The sequence below is a fragment of the Paroedura picta genome, chromosome 3 (assembly GCF_049243985.1).
Source record: "Paroedura picta isolate Pp20150507F chromosome 3, Ppicta_v3.0, whole genome shotgun sequence".
NCBI lineage: Eukaryota > Metazoa > Chordata > Lepidosauria > Squamata > Gekkonidae > Paroedura > Paroedura picta.
Window position 1 is genome coordinate 25,256,722 of NC_135371.1, and position 20,482 is coordinate 25,277,203.

General features: G+C 44.8%; 1 protein-coding gene across 3 annotated transcripts in view; it reads right to left on the bottom strand.

The window, feature by feature from the left end:
- Positions 1-20,482, bottom strand: part of FRMD4B (FERM domain containing 4B) — a 266,219-nt gene that overhangs the window by 196,520 nt on the left and 49,217 nt on the right. For 2 of the 3 annotated variants that reach the window (XM_077325142.1, XM_077325144.1), the window contains exon 2: positions 4,205-4,322. The gene's annotated coding sequence lies outside the window, so the exon portion shown is untranslated. Of the gene's footprint in view, positions 1-4,198; positions 4,323-20,482 lie in introns of all 3 variants that reach the window. The other variant, XM_077325143.1, reaches the window with a different exon arrangement.

The window sequence follows — 20,482 nt, forward strand, 5'->3', positions numbered from 1 at the left end:
AAAATTCTACCAGCCTGTGCCCTGCTTCATTTTGTACTCCAAGGCCAAACTTGCCTGTTATCCCGGTTATCTTTTGGCTTCCTACTTTAGCATTCCAATCCCCCATGATGATAAGCACATCATTTTTGGGCGTTGCTTCTATAAGGTGTTGTAGGGCTTCATAGAACTGATCAACTTCATCCTCTTCAGCAGCAGTGGTTGGGGCGTAGACCTGGATCACTGTGATGTTGAATGGTTTGCCTTGGATTCGAACTGAGATCATTCTGTCATTTTGGGGATTGTATCCCAAGACTGCTTTTCCTACTCTCTTATTGATTATGAATGCTACTCCATTTCTTCTGCGAGATTCTTGTCCACAGTAGTATACCTGATGGTCATCTGAATTAAATTCACCCATTCCTGTCCATTTTAGTTCACTGATTCCTAAAATGTCGATGTTCAGTCTTCTCATTTCTTGTTTAACCACGTCCAGCTTGCCTTGATTCATGGATCTGACGTTCCAGGTTCCTATGGAATAAAAATCTTTACAGCATCGGACTGTCTTTTCGCCACCAGTTACTTCCACAACTGAGCGTCCTTTCGGCTTTGGCCCAGCCGCTTCATTCATTCTGGCGCTACTCGTACTAGCCGTCTGCTCATCCCCAGTACTCTAAGATGCTACTGGAGACAAATCAAACTAATCCTAAACCCATAAAGGTTGATGTTTACGTAAAGCTAAATTAATGGAAGAAAAGTTACTGATAACGTAATTGCTACTTGTGGGGAAAAAGCATTGCGCACGTGGTACAAAAATCTTGAGGCATCTTACTGAAGTTCCTCAAATATAAATGAATCCTAGGACAACACTACAATTAATATAAATACAGCTGTCCTACATTTCTTTTGAAGTTATAGAAGAGATAGGTGCTGGAGACTGGTTCTCACAGAGTGGAGAAAGGGGGTGGGAATAAGGTGCCAGAGTTCTGAGATGGTAGAACGGATTGGACCTAGAGTTGCCAGCCAGAGGGGCTGGGGGAATGATGTTACGCTGAGAGCACGTCACTTCAGGCACACACCCAGAAGTGATGTCATCATGCTGACATGGTGCTCTAGGATTCCCCCCCCCCTCCAAACTCTATGGCAAAACCATAGAAAGTGGGAATCTTAAAATGTCACACTGATACAGTGATGGCAATTCTGGGTTAGTGCAGGAAGTGATGTTGTGCCATTGGCACGCCAAGCAGCAGGAGGGACAGCAAGTCGATGGTGGGAGGTTGGACCAATTCAAAACACTATTGGTGTATTCCACCTACAGACAGACAACGAGCACAGCAGCAAAAAAAAAAGTTTTTTTACACCACTTTGCTGTGGTGTTTTTCTATTTCCAAGGAGCTTATAATACAGCAAAACATCCCCAAAATTATTCTCAATAATCCACCAGCAGCAGTCCCATCTTTCACCTTGGATCTCTGCTGCCTCATTGTATGATGTCCCCCTTCCCTTCTGCCCTTGTCGAGGCATAGCTGAGTTACAGCGACCCATAGAGTTGTCAGTGCAGGAGACATTCAGAGGGGGTTTGCCATAGCCTGCCTCTGCACAGCAACTCTGATAGTCCTTGGAGGTCTCCCATCCTAATACTAACCAAGGCCGACCTCACTTAGCTTCCAAAAACTGACAAGACCACGCTACCCTGGGCTACTCAGGCCAGGGCCCCAGATTTATCAACCAAGTCTAATGTTGCTAGGCTCAGCTATAACTACCAAATATCAATTTATACTGCGCCTTATAAGTTCAGATGCTCAGCACAAGGGAGGTGTGGGGTCTGAAATAAGGAAGACAAAGAAAACATTCTGTGGTGTGACGGAGTCCCAGACATCGAACAGCCCAAGGAGCAAAGCTGGTTGTTGCTTTGATGCTCTACATGGAGACAGATCAAGATGGGTAACCGTGTCAAAAGAAAAGAGCAAGACTTAAAGGCTAACAACATTGGTGGATTTCATGAGCTACCCTGCCACAAGTGTTGTTACTTAAAGGAGCTACTGGATGCCTGCACTTTTCTAAAACTCTACAATTCTCTTGAAGGCTAGAAGGAGATAATCTATTCATAATGCTCCCTCTACTGGTCTCTGCACACAGTCAAAACTGAAGAAATGTATTCATCGTTAAAAAAAAGATCTGCATAGTTGTTGAGACTCTGAAAACGTGAGTCATGATGCCAAAAGAGATTATTCCCATAAATTCAATCAGTGAATATTCCGAAAACAGAAAGCACCTTGTCTACCTGTGGGGAAAAGTGTGATTAATGTGTGCCCTGTGGTGCTCTTCTTGACATTCCTCACTTCCCCACTCTTTCTCCTTGTAAACAACGCTGGTTGTTCCCCATCATGCCCATGTAGTTGTCATTATTTGCTACTTTTTAATCTTTCACCCATGGGCTTTCTTTTTTTACACACTATTGAGTCTAATTGGAGAAACACAGGAATTAGCTTAGCTGTAAAAATACCGGGTTGGATCCAAACTGCCACTAGAGGAAGCCATGGAACACTCAGCAGTGCTCAATCAGTAGACAGCAACAGGGGAGCTGTAAGGAATTGCTACAAGGTAAAGGGAAGCTGTCTACTTTGGCCACCTCATGAGAAGGAAGGACTCCCTGGAGAAGAGCCTAATGCTGGGAGCGATCGAGGGCAAAAGAAGAAGGGGATGACAGAGAATGAGGTGGCTGGATGGAGTCACTGAAGCAGTAGGTGCAAACTTAAATGGACTCCGGGGAAGGGTAGAGGACAGGAGGGCCTGGAGGATCATTGTCCATGGGGTCGCGATGGGCCGGACACGACTTCGCACCTAACAACAACAACAAAGGGAAGTGTTTTGCTGTGGTTGACCTGAGTGAGGTAAGGGTGAGCTGAGAAGAACAGGATGGCTGAGAGTCTCACCAGTCTTGATGGGAAGAGCTGACTTTCAGCTGGCTTGAACTTATTTAGGCCTTTTTTCTACAGAGTGTCAACTCTCTCCTTGGGCTTCCTGAGGCTAAGGGGTGTCTCAGCCTTGGAAGACCAGTTAGCCAACCAGGGCTGGCTTGGTGTGAGCCACACTTGAAACCACAGTGAAGAGTCTTTTGCTCACTTGAGCACCAGTGGTCATGGGTTTGTGATGGCTCCATTTTTCTCCTGCTGGGGGACCTGGGACCTGGTTCAGAACAATTACTGTACATTGTGCTATACCACTGGAAGCCCTACATTACACACGATGAAGTTCTTACATGCGGTGCTCATAAACTCACAGAGTAGCCCCTTTGGATCTAACTCACTGCTTAGTCTACGATGGAATTGTACTATTTATTCCATTAGTCACTGCTTCAAGACCTGATCTTAGCAGTCTTGTAAATTTCACAGTGTCTGTAAGTCAGGCTTTTGCCTCTTCCTAAACAAGATCCATCCATAGGTTTGTTCTGTCTCATGAGTTAGGTGCATTACAGGACAAAATGTTCGACGGCCACACTAATCCTACTCATTTCTGCCTTGTTTCTGATTTATATATGGAGATAATTCTGATTTGTAGTTTTCAAAAATTATCTAGATTATTGTACTAATTGTTTTATTCGATACATTTCTGAGCTGCCAAGTCGGGAAGGTGAGGGAAAAGCATAACAAAAGTATTTCAACCAATCAGTCACTTATGCTTGCCAGTCACTACAGCTGTCATGACTATGGGTACCACTGGGATTCAGGAAAAGTGGCCCTCTTGCGTACCGTGCAGCCATGCCAGAGTTTCTCCTCATCCACTCACCAAGGAGAGAATTTCCATTGTGTTGTTTATGCAGCGAAGTGGACCCGCATAGCAGGAACCTTGATTCAAATAGCAGGGACAGTTAATGCCATGGTTTATGCACAGGACCCATCTTGCCACTGGATCGTTCAAATGGTCCAATTAGTTTAAACCTGGGGTCTCACATGGAGCCAATCATGGGAAATGTTGGGAACCTGGAACTGTATATAAGTTCGGGTGGTGGGCTGCGTTTTCTCAGTTCTTGGGTGTGATCTAAATAAAGACCTGATGTTTCACTCTACGAGCGACTCCGCATCGTATTGAACCCACTGTTTAATACACTGAGCATGCAGAGTTGAGCTAAACACCCATGTTTCCCTTGGGGTGACCATATCGGGGCTGCATCATCACGGCCAGCCTCAAAACCGGCAGAAGCATTCATCATGACCCCTACCTTTACCTCGTGCACAGTCTTCTGTCTACTCGGTCCTTGTTGCAGTATTTTTCAGCCTTCCATGACAATGAGCCCTTTTCATCCTTGCAATTCTTTCCTGTCTTCTTTGCCTTTAACCATCTCCCTGTAAGGAAACGATCACAAGGGTAATATTTACAATTTAGAGAAGGTTTTCCAGCACCATCTCCTTCCTCCTCCTCCTAAGATGAGCTTTCAGGGGAGGCAACCCAACCACTTGAACGCCACAAGAACAAAAATGGAAATGCCTGACGTAGTTTCCCCATCAGTGACTTAGAAGGCAATGTGCTCATTAATGATGCAACACTTGAGATGCTCAGCATCCCTGCACTCTGGGCAAACATACAGAGTGTTTCTTGGGAAGCATGCATGTGCCCAGGTGCCATGAGCTTTTTATAGCAGGAAAAAAGGGAAGGGGAGCAAACCAAAGCCAGAACAACACCCCCCACTCACTGTTATTAAATATTGCTATGACTCTTTCATATGTACACTGCGATATAATGTTTAGATTCAGTCTTGGCCAGCTTAGGCCCGAGTTCTGCGAGAGAGAGAAAAAATTTTCTTAGTGCCTTCAGTGTCTATCAAGAAGGCTCTTTTCAACCTAGCTGCTAAGGAAACCCAGTCTAGAGCCTGCAGCCTATCCTAGTTCTTGGTTTGCCATGGTTTCTTTTATTGCTGGCTAAATATTCACAGGTTTTACAGGATTAATTTTAGTAAAATTAACTGTTCTGCAATTGCCTCTTTTAATATTGTTTGGAAGCAACCTGGCTTAATGCTTTTCTGCTCATGTTTGATTCTGTTCTGCTCATGTTGTTTGCTGCTTGTCCTTTTTATTTCTTGGTTATATGTGGAGTTTGTAATAGCCTTTGGCCATGCAATACACCTGAATCTCACATGTGCACACCTTGTAACCCAATGAGAGGCAGGATGTTAGGTGGGTTTTTACTGAAGGACACTCAGTAGCGGGGGGCCTTGAACTACATCAGGCCTCTTTCAGTCTAATCTGCTGAGGGACTCATGAGTTTTTTGTACTACACCCCAACAGATCTGAAGGCAAGTGTGTGCCAAGCAGTTTGGATCATTCAAAGAAAAAAAAATTAAAATGGGCAGCATAAGACTTATGGCTAAACAAAGTTGTGTTAACGCTCCTGACAGAGGCCAGAAAATAGATACACACAGATCAATACATGCCAAAAGAGGTGGTAACCACAGGATGTGGTATTTCTTGTACTTTGCTTAAATCCTAAATCAGAATCACTTATTGCATTCCCGGCCTTTCCTATTTTCTGCTTCAGTATTTTCCTGTATACACCAGGGGGCAGGCTATACCAGACTCAAATGGACTAGCAGCTAGTTTATAAAGTGGAGAAAAGTTTTGCAGGCACACTTTGGAAACCCACAGAGATCATGGATATGAAATGGCTCGCTCAACCTTCACTGGAAAATCTGTAACATCCTGAACGATAAACGCGGCAGCTTGCCTCAAGAAAGGTTTTTATTGAGCTCTCTGGCTGGGCCTTCTTGCAGTCGGCCTCTCAGTCAGCTTGCTCAGCAACAGAGCGCCATACAGAAGCCCTGCAGGGCCAAAATACCTGCAAAGCAGTAACTTTCCCCCTTGAGGCTGCTTGTGTACAACAAAATCCCAGATTTCTTTGGGTCTTTCTTTCTCAGTGGTGAGCGTTAACACCATAGTTTTATGATAAATAAAGACGAGACCTGGCTGGCCCAGGACAGCCTGATTTCAGCAGATCTAAGAAGCTATGCAGGTTCACCCAAGGCTAGTACTTGGATGGAAGACCATCAAAGAAGTCCAGGGTAGCTATGCACTGGCAGGCAATGGCAAGCCACCGCTGCAGATCTCTTGCTGGGAAAGCCCTATGGGGTTGCCGTACGTTAGCTACGTCTTGACAGCAGGTTCCACCATGAAAGGCACCATGATTTTAAGCTACAAAGCAACACAAGATCACAGCACAATATAATGACAACAAGCAGGACAAAGATAATCCCGCCACTTTAGACTGCGAATATAACGAATTAATTTAAACTGACTATTTTGAAGCCAGCAAGTCTCATAGTAATCTCACAGCCTATCAAAAGTAACCTATAGCTGCAATCCTAAGCATACTCTCCTTGGAGTACGCCCTGCAGAATGAAATGGGGCCTATTTCTGAGGAGGCCTGATTAGGATTGTTCTCTAAATTTCATCCCGGTACTGCCTCTGCTGGGACACTCGATAAAGACTTTCTCACAGGTACTCACACCAGCCTGTACCCACACGCTGCCACCTGCTATACCCCTGTAGCCCACTACCTCATAGCCTCATTTATTAAAAAACAGAATAAAAAACTAACCTTCAGGTAGTTTTGACATGTACTCCTTAGCTCATCTTTTGGAGGTGACCTTATGAACAATGCTATATAAAAAACAGAAGCTCAGAGAGGTAATCCACAAATCTCATTTCCTGATTGGAGGTAGGTTAGACTGTGAGAGGATGAGTGGTCCAAAGTTACCTAGCAAGCCTCATGGCCATGTGGAGATCTGAACCCAGACAACTGCTGTGCCACGTTGAACCATTTCATGCACTTCAATGAGTGACCACTATGCAGTTTAGTACTAGGAGGACCTAGGTTCAAATTCCATTGCAGAAGCCCAACCTGGATACGCCAGGCAAGCGCGATCCCATCAGATCTCAGAAGCTAAGCTGGGCTGGCCCTGGCTAACACTTGGAAGGGTGACCGCCAAGGGACACCAGGACTAGGACATGGAGGCAAGCAATGGTAAACCACTTCCAAATGTCTCTTGCCCAGAAGCCAGGCAATCTTAGGCTCTCTTGGCTCCATAACACAGATGCCATATTCAATAAATACATAAATAATCCCAACTCAGACACAAAGCTCTTTTGTTTACCCTGAGCCACAGCCCCCAAGGAACAAACCTTTGGGAGGAGGGGGGCGCTCAGTAGGCTGCAGTAAGGAAGGGAATGCAGGAGCACAGAACTTCTAGAAGTCCATGGCTGGCTGGATACACATCTTAATCCAATATGTGAAGCAGGGCAGGCTGCGTATTTACTTACTATTTATATATGCCCACCTTTCTTCTGAGCATTCCAAGACCCAAGGTGGCCAAGAGCAATATGAGAACAATTTGACAAAGCAAACTTAAAAAAAAAACAACAACAGAGGTATGAAACTATTTCCAACCAATATTAAAACACCTGTCTGAATAGTACACCCACCATCTAAGGAAAAGAGGCCAATGTGGGGGGCCTTGCCCTGTTGTTTACATTCACCTAGTCACGGTGTATTAACTAGTGATACATTCCTATTTGCCTGACAATAGCCTCTGTTTCATCAAGGACCTGAAAAAGCTGCCCGGAGCTCAAGGCTTTAGTAACCGAGCGCCGTTTATTACATGACAAAAGTTGGCATGCCTTAATGAAACCATGTCCAGCTTCGCCATTAAGAAAGAAGTCTAATCAAGGAAATTAAAGAACAGCGCCAAAGGCTCATCAATAAACTATTGACTGGGCTTTCTACTTTCAGGCTCCAAGTCCTGCTAAGCTAAAGTGATATAAATGGAAACAGCAGAATTAAGCCTTGAACAAAGGTTGACAAACACAACACACCAACAATCCTTCCAGCTTTCATGCCGCTGCTCCGTCTGGCAGTCAAAAAACCGCCAGAAATCAAGCTAGTTGTCTACTGAGAAGTCTGGCCGCTATTTCTTCGGCTGCAAACCCCCCCTCCCCCCCATTTCTGTTGAGTCAGATTTTCCCACATCCAAATAGCTTCTCGTACAAGTTTCAATTTACAGCAAGAAGCAATCAAAAACCAAGCGGCACATTATGGAACTCAGAAATTGTATCCCGCTGAGCACTCGTAAGTACGAATTTCAATTTAAGGGGTGACGGCAAATAAAGAAGGCAGAAAGAGAGACCTCTGATAACCACTTTTCAATAGTCCTACGCCTGATGATTGCTTGCAAGAGCTAGATGTGGTATGACTCTCCTAGTAAGAGCTGCTGGTTTCTGAAAGCTCCCTGGCTAGAGCTGCTTTCGACAGCTTGAACTGCCCTTTATGTGCCCATGACTTCCTCTGGGCATTATCGCTGCCCCAAATCTATACTACAGGGCTTGTAGAGAGACACATCCTGTGGTTAGGGCTCCCATCTGGCCTGAAGACAACTGTCCTGTCCCTTTAACAGAGGCTTAATGGGAAGTTATCTCCCTCCAAGTTGACGGGAAGAAATGCGATTCATTTGAAATGCGGCGCCGGAGGAGAATTCTACAGATTCAACGGACTGCCAAAAAGACAAATAAGTGGGTGCCAGACCAAATCAAACCTAGAAGCTAAAACGATTAAACTGAGACTCTTGTACTTTGGTCACATCATGAGAAGACAAAACTCGCTGGAAAAGACAACAATGCTGTGGAAACTTGAAGGCAGCAGGAAAAGAGGAAGACCCAACATCAGGTAGACTGAGATGATCGAGAAGACTCACATGAGATAAATTAAGGAGGCCATAGCCCTCACTTTGAGAGACCCTGTAAATGATAGGTTGTTTTGGAGGGAATTAATTCATAGGGTCACTATAAGCGACGTGGTGGTACTTCGCACACATGCATCTACCTCTGTGCCATGAAAAGCATCGCAGGAAGTCTCTATGTGCATGCATTAAACCTCTATCAAAGGGACAGGAATCTTTCTCGAGGCCACTTACCAACTCTGCCTGTGGCTGTCCCACACCTAAGGACCTCTTCGGATGACTTGCCTGGAGGGTAATAACAGGCACGTCATCTACAGCCCAGGAGGGAGTGAGGAGGGCTATACTAATCAGGGAGCACAGAAAAGGGAAGAGCTACAACTCAATGGTATCTGTTTTCTATACAGAAGGTCCCAGACTCAAGCTCCGGCATCTCCCACGAACAGGATCAGAGAGATGAAGTGAAGGTTGCTGACCACCAGGCGGGGCTGGAAAACAGCACTGACGTGGGCAGCTCTTTGCCAAAAGAGCCCACCAAATCGCAGCAAAGCAGGGGGAACCATGGAAGCAGGATGAAGAGAGGATGACGTCGTGGGGATGCTCCTCCGAAGAGCACTGCGGTTCAGGAAGCCTCGGCAGGGCAAAACATCCATGCGGAAGCAGGCAGCTGTCACAACAAACTATTGTTAGCCATAAACAGGAAACTGGAAAGGAAGGTGCATGAGAGTGAGAGAGAAGAGGAACAAGTCTGTGACTCATTTCTCATCCTTTCCTGTGGCTCAGTGGATGACTTGAACTGACCAATGAATTATGAGACTCTCATGGACCCATGTGTGAGCCTGCCCCAAGAAAATACAACTCATAAACCAGTGTCGTAACCTCATCCCAAAGTCTGACATTTCTCTTCTAAAACTGTTTGCATTGCAGCTGAACCTAAAAGAACCGTTTTTAAAGTTTCAGAGGACAGCTGTGCTGATCTGCAGTAGAATAGCTAGATAGGAGCTGACTCCTAAGACTCAGAGGTTTCCTTTGCAATTCGTATCTAGGGTTGCCAGCTCTGGGCTGAGAAATACCCGGAGACCTCGGGGGTGGAGCCAGGAATGGGTAGGATTCAAGGCAGGGAAGTTAGCAGGATATAACACCATAGGCCACCCTTTAAAACAGCCATTTTCTCCAGGGTAACTGATCTTTTTGTCTGGAGAGAAGGTATAATAATGGGAGATGCCCAAATGTTACCTGGAGGTTGTTAAAGGTAAAGGTATCCCCTGTGCAAGCACCGAGTCATGTCTGACCCTTGGGGTGACACCCACTAGCGTTTTCATGGCAGACTCAATAAGGGGTGATTTGCCAGTGCCTTCCCCAGTCATTACCGTTTACCCCCCCCCCCCAGCAAGCTGGGTACTCATTTTACCGACCTCGGAAGGATGGAAGGCTGAGTCAACCTTGAGCCGGCTGCTGGGATCGAACTCCCAAACTCATGGACAGAGCTTTCAGATAACATTTCTGCTGCCTAACCACTCTGTGCCACAAGAGGTTGTAAACCCTGCTCATATCTGGCAAAGGACATTCTGGTTCTAAAAAGCTCAACCCCCCCCCCCCCCACACACACACACACACACAAACATTTTTTTTGGTCTTCAATGTGCTTCTGGGCTATTATATAGCAGGTTTTACAGTGATCCCCACAGGGCTTCTTTTAAGAAGGAGGAAGAGAGGAAGGTTTGGTTTTTATACCCCGCTTTTCTCTACCAGAAGAAGTCTCAAAATGGCTTACAATCTCCTTCCCTTTCCTCTCCCCACAACAGGCACCCTGTGAGGGAGATGGGGCTGAGAGAGCCCTGATATCACTGCTCTGAGTCTTACAAGCAGCATAGTTTCTTGAAAGTGAGCTGCAGTCTGCACACAGTTACCTCCCACAAAGACTTAACTATTGTTCATTTAGGGTCCCGCCCCCCTCACCAGCTTCCTGTAGAGCTAGTTATAACACACCTGCAAAAATATATATATAAAATTTTCAGAAAGCTTGCTGACTCAAGGGTTGCCAGTTCCGGGTTGGGAAAAACCTGGAGACTTTGGGGGTGGAGCCTGCAGAGGGTGGAGTTTGGGGAGGGGAGGGACTTCAGTGGAGTATAATGCCATATAGCAAGGGTAGTCAACCTGTGGTCCTCCAGATGTCCATGGACTACAATTCCCATGAGCCTCTGCCTTCAAATGCTGGCAGGGGCTGATTGGAATTGTAGTCCATGGACATCTGGAGGACCACAGGTTGACTACCCCTGCCATATAGTACCCCTTCTAAACAGTCATTCTCTGTTGCCTGGAGATGAGCTGTAATTTCAGGGGCTCCCCATATCTCGCCTGGAGGCTGGCAGCTCTAGCTGAAGCCTGTTTTTCATATGGTGGGAATGTTTTTTGTGTGCGCTACTAATTATTTCTGATTGCTTCTCTTAAACTTTTTTAAGCTGTGGGCAATGGAGTTCCCAGATACACACGAGTAGCACGGAGATGTCTAAATGCATGTGTTTCCCTTAAGGCCTGGCCTTACTTTAGAGTCAGAGCTTGTCATACTCCACTTTTAGCTTCACAGATATCCCAAAAGGAAACAATTTGCTGAAGATAAGAAAGCTGTCCATTAAAGTTTAACACAGTGGAAGAAGAAGAGGAAGAAGAGCAGCTGGGGTTTTACACTCTGCCTTTTACTACCAAAAGGAGTCCCAAACCAGTTTACAAACACTTTTCCCTTCCTCTCCCCACAAAAGTGTGGTCCTTAGCAAGACGCAACGAGCAATGGCAGCCTTAGTTCCCTGGAGGAAATGGTAACTGTAGAGGGCAGACTCTATGACAGAGGTGGCCAAACTGTGGCTCTACGGATGCCCATGGACTACAATTACCATGAGCCCCTGCTAGCATGATGCTGGCAGGGGCTCATGGTGACTGTACTCCATGGACGTCTGGCGAGCCACAATTTAGCCACCCCTGCCCTATGGCATCACATCCCTACTGAACTTCCTTCCCTCCCCAAACTTTCCCTTCCCCATGCACTGCCTCCCCATATCTCCCAGAATTTTGCAGGCCACAGCCGGCAACCACAGTAGCAGTATGCCACCCCACTTTCCAATCAAGCAGAGCTTTATAAACTTGGGAGATTGTAAAGAGCCAGTTTGGTGTAGTGGTTAGGAGTGCGGACTTCTAATCTGGCATGCCAGGTTCGATTCTGCGCTCCCCCACATGCAGCCAGCTGGGTGACCTTGGGCTCCCCACAGCACTAATAAAACTGTTCTGACCAAGCAGTGATATCAGGGCTCTCTCAACCTCACCCACCTCACAGGGTGTCTGTTGTGGGGAAAGGAAAAGGAAGGCGACTGTAAGCCACTTTGAGACTCCTTTGGGTAGGGGAAAGCGGCATATAAGAACCAACTCTTCTTCTTCTTCTAAATAAGAGGAGCAATGTGTGTGGTTTTCCTGAATAGATTGTGATCAGTAGTTTTAATCCAGTTAGCTTATAGTCAAACTGTCCTCATGCCACCAAGAGTTATCCCTGTTACTTTAGCCACAGGGGAACTGCACAGCATGCTCAGCAATTTCCACAGAGCGTGAAAACCAGGTGTTCTTGTGGCTGTCATTGGTATAAGTTGCCCTGATTTTTCTAGCAGCTTGCTTTATAGCAGCTCTGCTGCAACACTGCTGTACTGAAGCTCAGGAAGGGTCATACGGTCAGAAGCTTGATTCTGTTTCACCTGGAGGGAAGGAAACTCAGCTAGGCATAAACACAAAGCTAGAACGGGATAGATTCAGGTGTGTCCCCATGTTGGTCTGAAGCAGCAGAACCTCTGGTACATGGAAGACCAGCAAAAAGACCAACAAGCCCATGAAAGCTTATACCTTCAGTGAAACTTGGTTGGTCTTAAAGGTGCCACTGGACTCCAATGTTATTTGAGAATTGGGTAATTATTTTGTAGCTTCTCCTCGCAATCTTAAATAGCCTTGTTCACCTGTTATCTCAAAAGCACACAGAACCTGCTTGGGTGTGCGTATATCTGTTTCTAAGAAATAGCATTCACTTTACAACTGAATTCAGGGATTAGAATCTACATAAATGTAAGATCTACATCCCATATTCAGCCACACTTACAATGACTGTAACATGAGGCTTATGCAACCCTTAACAAAATATTGAGTGTACAACACTCACGGGTTGAGACTTGTGAATAGAGCTCAGGTTGGTCCCATTTTAAGGCTCTAACCTGACAGGCGCATTTCAGCAGTTCCTAGAATTTGTTTCAAACTTAATTATCAGGCATGCAGCTGCCCCCCCGCCCAGCAAAAAATCCCCTCTTTAGACTGCAGTGAAATCAAATGTTTAGTGTTTCCCTATGAACCTCCCTCTGCAATATTTTTTTAGACATCCAGGAGAAAGGTTTCCTCTTAGCCTTTCATAACCTCCCTGGGCTGCTCATCAAAAGAGAGCTATTTAGGTTTGTCGGCTAAAAAAAAGCCTCCACATCTATCAAGTGATCCAAGCCAGGTGATGCTTGGAAATTCTTTATCTCCACTGATGGAAGCAAGCAGGGATTTAGCACACAAGTGCTCCAGTCACGAAGAAGAGAAGTTCTCTGCCAATGATGCCAAATGTTATTTATGAACTGTTACTTTCCAAGAGAATTGGGAAGTACATTTACAGAGCCTGAGAAATGTCAGGACTTGGCCGTTTTCCAGTAAGAGCGCATTCAATACAAAATGTTACACTCCTGGCAACTGAGTGTGAGATCTGAAAAGGCCACTGGCATGCAACTAGCCCACCCCCAAAAATACAACACTCCAAAACATAGACACAAAAGGTGATGTTATGCACAAACTACTCATACACCACAATGTGCACCCACAATCAGTTCCATAACCTTGCAGTCCTACCTACATTCTTTTAAAAGCTGCTTGAAGCTATGTGAATTCACATCTGGTAAATGCAACATCTGACTTGATCCTGGATTGTTCATGTTCCAAGGTTCAACATTAACTCCACATTTCTAAAAATCTCCACAGCTGAAAACTTCATGTGATACTTATTCACTTAGATCTGCTTTGGAAGGGGCTTCTTCTAAGGCAGTGGTTCTCAACCTTCCTAATGCCGCGACCCTTTAATACAGTTCCTCATGTTGCGGTAACCCCCAGCCATGAAATTATGCAAGTGTTCTTTCACAGAAATTAAACCAAAACTGACCAATGGCACGAAGATCCATTGTTCATGTTTGTATATAAATTGGTTATAAATTGTATATAAGTTGGCAGGCACCTTCAGGAAGAGGGGCAATAGTGCCCCCCCCCCGGCCAAACTGCTTGCCCTGCTGCGACTCCTGTGAAAGGGTTATTCGACCCGACCCCAGGTGGAGAACCACTGTTCTGAGGCCTAGTTCTTGCTGAAGTGGGAAACCCATTTTGAGCCACACCACTTCAGACAAAAGACATTGTACGCATATAAAAAGGCAGCATTGAGAGAAAGCTAAGCTAGAAGCCTTCTTCAAGATACCTTGTTTACTGCAGGGTTTGTATCCAGCTGATGATCTGAAAGAGGGCCTTGCCCAATTTCTATCCTGGCTACAAGTCCCCAACCCCTACAATTTCATAACGATCACAGCCTGGTGATCTCCAGCAGCATGTTTTCAGGGGCCACAGTGGAATGCAAGGGGAAGGTGGGGAACCAAACCATTTTGGGACAAAGAAAACCCAACCTAGTTTTCTGCTTGCCAGTGAGGATAGGGACATGACTGGGTTTTTAAAACACTGCAAGGACACGGCTCTGATGTTTCTTACTGGCTTCTCTTAACATGCATGTCCAGAGACAGGAGGCATAGTACCCATACCCTCTATGCATATACACTACCCTCTATGCATATACACTTCCAGCAAGTCTTTCCAACAAACCAGGGGGATCTGTATGGGCTCATAACACAGCAAGAGGGGAAGTGTTAGGTCCACTTACTATATACCTTTCCTAGTGACTGTATCATGTATTTCCCACTATATTCATTGTGGGATTGTTCATTATTTACTTTTGGGGTTATATAGCTCCAACATTCCTCTCCTAATGGAACAAGGAAGGATAAACTGAGATGGTGCATCACTGGGATGTCCAAAAGGACTGACTGGTCTCTATGTATGCTCTCCTGGTTCTTTAAGCCATTAAAGGTCTCTCTTACTGACTGGTCTCCAAAAATCATGCTGCTCCCTGGGAAAAGCTGTATGAGATATATGTTCTTACTTGACAAATGTGGGGGGATACATGCGTGGATGTGTTTGAGAAAGATTTCACATTGAAGTGAAAACTAAGTGAAGACATGCATCATATAGGGAAGGAATTCCCAACCAGGGTTCTGGGGAACCCTGGGATTATTGTGAGAACTCCCCAGAGGTTATACGGACTTTTCCAGAAGTTCAAATGGCCGCTAACATCATTAGGCATCACCAGAGCCCACTTCTCCTGTTGGTCTGTAGACCTAGTCTCTTTCTCCAGAGTGGAAACAGTAAATGATTGATCAATTGAGTGGCTGGCTCCCGTATCTGACTTCCATGCCCACTTCTCTGAAGGGACATGTCACTACTTCTGGGGTTCCTCAAAGCCTGAACACTATTTCAAGGGTTCCTCCATGCCCAAAAAGTTTTTTAAAAAAACTGATGTGGAAGCTTAACTACAACACGGCATTAATTTTAAATCATGGCATGCTAAACTGTCTTCCTTAAACACAAAGAGTGTTGTGTCCATCCAAATGGATATTTGATCATAATGTGTGATTTATCCACCAACATCATGTTTGTAGATTTCACAGATCAACTTATATCTAGATAAGTCTTGAACTATTTTATTTTAAACACTGTGGCATTACCCACCGTATGATCAAATACAGCCTATTTTAGCAAGCCACAGCTGTTCTCAGTTACCAAGGTGCCACTTGTCATAAACTGCATTCTTCAAAGTGGTTTCAAGAAGATTCCCTAACAGCTGCATTTGATACACCTGACAGGTACATATCTGTTCAGGACTGAAATTGATCCCTTACCCAGATGATACCTAGAGACAAACAGAAAGCTCTAGTTAATATACCAAAACTTGACTCAGAAAATGTGAATGTCCATCCATGAATGTATCGAACACTACATACTTTGAAAAGTCCTCTTGTAGACAGATACATACCACTATGCATAAACCTTTATCTTTTACTTTACTTTAACCCACAGGCAACCGACTGAGCTTCAGATGAGGTCTACTGTGATCATGTGACAGGGAGGGTGAAGCCAAAATAATAACCTAACTGATGTCAAGACCAGGGCCATGGACCATAGACCATAAGAACTGGAGACAGTAAGTACAAGTCAAGAGCAGAACTATCCTGTAGTGATGAATGATAGAGGGTGACAAATATCCCTGGAGACGGAATTCCAAATTTCAGCAGCATGACTGAGGAAGCCCTTTCTCCAGTTGCCACCTCCCTAGCCTCAGTTGGTGGGGGAGCCCAAACCTGGTCCTCCAAAGATGACTGGAATGGATGGGTATGGATGCCAATGATATCTAGGTGTGCTCTCTATTTACCTGACTTAAATAACACTCTGGTTAACTTTTCTTCTTTGTTGAATTGTGTTGAAAGAAGGCTTGGGGCGGAAGAAGATGAAAATGCATATATTTGAATCATTCTGGGTCTCGTTTATTTAAAGAAATCCCACAGCCAAAAACCGAAAAGGTTCTACTCTTAATGGCTACAGTTTTTCACCCGCTGTTTCCTGGGGAACTCAGCAAAGTAGTAATTTATCCATACTATAAAATATTGGGTTTGCTAAGGGTGGTCCGTGATGAAAAACAAAATCACACTTGCTTAGCTGGCATAAGAACTTGGTGGATTCATAATACTTTCTGCCAGACTCTCTGTTCCTTCTCCAAAGAGCCTTCATCCACACACTGTTACTCTGCTTCATGCTGTGGGCACATTTCCAAACTCCAAAGACCACTGGCATTTGTTCTCAAGATAGAAATGTTACGGAGTTCTCACTGCCATTAAGTTCTCACTTACCAAAACAACTTCTAGAGTTACAAGGCCGTGGGATGCAAATGCTATTGAGCCGGACGTACGCTGAAATCCTAGGCAAATGGAGAGTGAATACCGCGAGGACGTGAAAAACTGAACCAACAAAGCTGATCAAAGCAACAGGGAAAATATTACTCAGGACCTTTTCGGGAAAGCTGTTTATTTCTCCATTTTTAAGAACTAGCTGATAATGCATAAAGACCATCCCTTAATAGTATTGTGGAATAGAGGATTCAAGATTTACAATTTCCCCCCCTGGTAGTCTTGAAATGTAGTGAAGTTGCTTTCTCACAAGGACAGTTTCTCACTGTGCTCTCATTGCTCCTATGAATGCCAAGTCAAAGGAGGCTTTACCTGCAGGGACTTCCCCTGCTATCTCCTGGAACCTGCCATTTCCCTGACCAGCATACTTTATGATGATTTAATAAATAATTGGGACTAAGCGCAGGGGGGGGGCTGGGGGAAAGGCTTTCCCCCCATCTGCCGAGCCCGCCCCCCTCTCTGTGCTACCCTTTGCTGCTCCTTCAAAGTCCACCCACTCACCCACCCACCCTTCGCTACTTCACCCTCCCACAAAACGACCTTCCCCAAACCCTTCCTCCAACCCCTGCCCCATTCCCTTCAAGCTACCTCCTACCTGCCTCCCTTCCTTTCGTTCTTCCTCCCAGCATTCTCCTTCCTTCCTTCCTTCCTTCCTTTCTCTCCCCTATCTGCCTCTATCTCTCAGCCTCTTCCTCTCCCTCTTCCTTCCTCTCTTTCTTTCTTTCCCACCCCGCTAGCGCCCGCTGTATTTTGCCTACAGCGGGCTTGGTTTCTAGTTAGTTTATATAGCAGACACATTTCATAGGCAGCGTATGCGGTATCTTCTAGGATTCCATTTAAGCAATGTACGTTGTTTATTTGTATAGTTGAAAGGTTTGTTTATTGACACACAAATAATGTTGACATTGCACAGGGAAAAAAATTAGTGTGCGGAGAAACAGAAAGCTTCATGAAAATTGAGCATAATTTGTTCAGTTTTCACAACAGAGAATTAAAATTAAGAGAGGGATGTTTGGTTTGACAAGAAAAAGAAAGCAGGGATGAGAAAAGCAAAACCATCCTAGATCCAGCTGTGTGTTCTTCAAGCTGCATTGGTCTAAAATGGTCTGCTTGCCCTTTCTGTTTCCAGTTAAAATCCCTGATGATCTAGTTGAAAACTTTTCAACATCCCTTCAAAAAGTACTTGCACTCAACTGCTGGATTATTCATCCGTACATGAAGTGAAATGCCTTCCCCTCCTGAAAGGCCCTGAAGCATGAATGTTAATTGTCCACATTATTACAGCTCACTCAGCAGTTTGCTGAGCAAGCTGTCTTTCAAAGACCCTCACCACACTATGACGAGCCACCTGTCTCTTATTACTAGAAACCCGAAAGGGACAAGCTTGTCTGATTAATATCATTCAGCTGCTACAAAATTGTGCTTTAGTTGGAAAGCCGGGTGGGTATTGATATGCAAATAAGATAACGACCCTTGCCATGCTGCTTCAAAGTTGCTGAGAGGGAAGCATCCAAAAATATAAAAGCTATGCTCATACACATACCTCTCTCTGTCTCTCACACACAAACAGTATGTAGCTGGAACAATGTAATAAATGTGTTTGTAAACCATATTGCCCCTCCTTAACGGCTGTTACAGAGAAGTATGTAGTGTAGTGTGTTATCTGCTAAATTTAATGATTTTGAGCACCTTCATTGTCTCTCCCCCCAACCCCCAGAATAAGTTGACCAGATTTTAACATTGGTAAAGCGGGACACCATTGACCGGGGGGGGGGGGGTCTTGATTAAAAATTTGGTCTATATAGAGCAACAAAAATTTTCATAGAGCGCATAGAACACAAAAAAAATGTAATATATATATTTTTAATTTCAACATAAGAACAATTTGCCAGGTGCCCCCAGATCTCCCTCCAAAAGTGGGACAGTCTGGTCACCTTACCCCAGAAGAACCTGCATTAATTCCACAATATGTGGTAAGACAATGAGGGACCCATATCTCACTTTTGGAGGCCTTCACTCTACAGGCAGCAAAGACCTTGCCAATCAATGCTTAGTTGTTGAACTTCTTCTGAACTCAGAGGCCCTACAGTCTGTGTCTGGAGGTATCTGAGGTGTATGCATGTTTGGTATTACCTGACATTTAGTCCTGGGAGTTTCAACCGGCCAATGGGGAGCCATGCGAAGCCGCTTGGCCCTGTATTGACACTTGGAGGGCCCAATCAGGAGCTGCTTTGCTTTGTAGTCCATGAACATCTGGAGGACCACAGCTTGACTACCCCTGTTCTAGGGAAACTGTACCCAGACCTAAAACCCAAGTAACAAGAACAGGACAAATCTCAGGAACAGGGGCAGCCAGAGTTATTACTTCTCTGTTGTTAAAGGCTAAACTTTTGAGATACACTTGCTAAACTGAGGCTGGCAACCAGGGAAAGGCTTACATTGTCATGGAAGCCCAAATCAGCAGTCATATGACTTTGCTGGCATCATTTCTGGTGCATCCTGGAAATGACATCAATGAATAATGGCAACAGTCTAGCATTCGCCTAAAACTGTATGGTTTAACTATATAGAGTTTCTGACAAATGCTAGATTATCACTTGACATGCAAGGGCAAGATTCTGGCATTCACCTAAAGCGATATGATTCACCCAGAGTTTCCCAGATGAACGTTCAATCGGGAAACGAACAGAAAGCAAGCCAGATAACCTTGAAATATCTCCTAGCCCAGCAGCAACTGCCTGATCCTAACCTTTCTACTTTGTTCTTCCCAGTGGGGGACCTTACCCAATAAAAGGAAGACAGTTATGTCAATCACAGAACATTTTTCCTTACCTGCACAAGATACTGAAATATATGGAAAACTCTATAAAAAATAAAAACTCTCTGACTGTTTGGTAGCATCCATAGAGCACAATGGCTTTTATACAAAAAAACCCTGCCCCTATCAAAATAAAACCTGCCATAAAACGCAAGATAACATTATTTACAAGCAAATGCCATTAAAATCTATCTGGTTTCTGTTGGAAACAGAATGTTGAACTTTGCTCCAGCACGGAAAGTCTAATAGTCTTCCTTTCTTTGGTTATATATTTAAAACAATCAACCCAATGCTGGATTTGAAAGGGTAAGCATCAGAAATGCATTTGTTTTAACCAAAGTAAACATAACAAAGCAAACAAAGGGAACCGCAGCACCAAGATCAAAGTAGCATTGTCCTATTAGCAGGTTTTCAAACAGTGCAATGATTAACCCAAAATCATATTGCTAAGAAGTGTGCATGCACACAAAGGCTCATACCCAAAATTAGTTGGTCTTAAAAGGTACCACTGGACTCTATTCTTCAATTAAGATGCTTGCCATAAAATACACATATCCATGCAACATCTCTCCACCTGTCTGACTTTTTGTGATACAGTATGACATTGCTAAGAGCCTCTTGTGGCGCAGAGTGGTAAGGCAGCCGTCTGAAAACTTTGCTCATGAGGTTGGGAGTTCAATCCCAGCAGCCGGCTCAAGGTTGACTCAGCCTTCCATCCTTCCGAGGTCGGTAAAATGAGTACCCAGCTTGCTGGGGGGTAAACGGTCATGACTGGGGAAGGCACTGGCAAACCACCCCGTATTGAGTCTGCCAAGAAAACGCTGGAGGGCGTCACCCCAAGGGTCAGACATG